Source organism: Peromyscus maniculatus, chromosome 15 (genome assembly GCF_049852395.1).
Source record: "Peromyscus maniculatus bairdii isolate BWxNUB_F1_BW_parent chromosome 15, HU_Pman_BW_mat_3.1, whole genome shotgun sequence".
Lineage (NCBI taxonomy): Eukaryota > Metazoa > Chordata > Mammalia > Rodentia > Cricetidae > Peromyscus > Peromyscus maniculatus.
The window spans coordinates 33,725,540-33,727,472 of NC_134866.1; the positions used below are offsets into that span (position 1 = coordinate 33,725,540).

The window sequence follows — 1,933 nt, forward strand, 5'->3', positions numbered from 1 at the left end:
CTACCTAAAGTCAGCTTCATTGCAGATCCCAACTTTTATGCTATCTTCTGATATTTGCCCTTTAAAGCCTTCCTTTGTGGTGATATTTTATTTGTGCTCTAACAAACAAAGTCTGTCTGGGGATCAGAGGGAAAGCCAATTACTATATTAAACATAGAGGTCAGGCAGTGGTAGCACATACCTTTAATCCTAGCATTCAGGACGTAGAGACCCAACCAGATCTCTGTGAGTTCAAGGCCACACTGAGAACAGAGCCAGGCATGGTGTGGCACACACCTTAAATTCCAACATTACTTAATCATAGAGATCTGGAGGTCCATACAGACAGACAGGAAGTGATGTAGCTGGGCAGAGAGAGGAAGTAAGATGGCAGGGCAGAGAAAGGTTTATAGGCATAGTATAAGGAAGTAGCTCTCTTGGGCTGAGGATTTCATAGCAATAAGAACTTGTGGATGGCTTGTTCTGTCCCTCTGATCTTTCAGCTTTCACCTCAATATCTGACTCCAGGTTTTGTTTTTGTTTTTTTTTTAATAAGACCATTTAGCAATTCGTGTTACATCCAATTCATGTTACATTGTAGTTGGAGTTTTCTCCAGTCCCAACTAGGCCGGCAGCCACTCAGACCCAACAAACACACAGACTTATATTACTTATAAACTGTTTGGTTGTGGCAGGCTTCTTGATATCTAGTTCTTATATCTTAAATTAACCCATTCCTATCAATCTGTAAGTTGCCACGTAGCTTGTGGCTTACTAGTACTTCCATATCATGCTTCTCATGGAGGCAGCTGACAGCATCTCCTGACTCAGCCTTCCACTTCCCAGAATTCTCTTCTCTACTTATCCTGCCTATTCCTATACTTCCTGACTGGCTACTGGCCAATCAGCATTTTATCTATCAACCAAATCAGAGCAACACATTCACAGCAGACAGAGCAATCGACATCTACAGCATTACATTCCTTGAGGGTTAAGATAGCTGCAAAAAAGACATTTTCAAGTTCTGGACCTTCACTTTATCTTTTCAAGGAAAGTTTTCCCATTCACATAGTTCTTTCCCATTGTTGTGGCCTTCCAGGCAAAGTAAGCCACAGATGGATCTGATTGAAATAAACACAGTTGTCCCTCATTCCAACCACACACACACACACACACACACACACACACACACACACACACACACACACACAAGTAAACTCCAAACGGACAAATACCACCTGACTGGTTTGCATCCCAGAAGCTACTCTCTGTACTATGAAAATGATTTTTTTGCAAACAAGAGAGTATTGCGCAGAACATTTTCCAGCTCTGTGCATTAGTACTCTGTAATCTGGGTCTTAACATCACCATACACCAAACATAAGTGCTTGATAATTGGTTTTACATTGTGTCTACTTTGTCCACACAGAATGGATGTGTTTCTTCTTAATTCACAGCCTTTGTTCCCACCGAAGGGAACCCTCCAGCCATAGCACTTAAATTCAGCATATTCTGTCTGGACAACTTTACCAGATGAGATGAATATAATTGGTAAAAAGCTGAAACAGCACTCCATCATCAAAGCCATGGGAAATGTCTTGACCATGACAATGATGAAGCCTCCATTGCTCTCAGGTAGGCACCATCCTCCAGCAGTCATTGTTAGAGCCAAGTTTATAGGGAAAACAAAAAACAAAAAAACCTCCATGCTCTGAGCTTGCTCTCATCTTGCTTCATCATCAAAGGGTAATTAGATTTCTGAGCTCATATAGTCTCTCCAAGCAGGAAGAACAAAAAACAGAAATGTCACAAAATTGTACTTGTGACTCATCTGTAATTTTGTGTGGATAACTCATCAACCCTTGATAAGGACAAAGGCACTATTTTTCCACTGATGGAGAACAGTACATGCATATATCCCCATGCACTCAAATGACTAGTCGAGAGATGGATC

General features: G+C 41.2%; 1 pseudogene; it reads right to left on the reverse strand.

The window, feature by feature from the left end:
- Positions 1 to 1,639, reverse strand: LOC121822976 (proteasome subunit alpha type-2-like; annotated as a pseudogene).
- Positions 1,640 to 1,933: the final 294 nt, after the last annotated feature.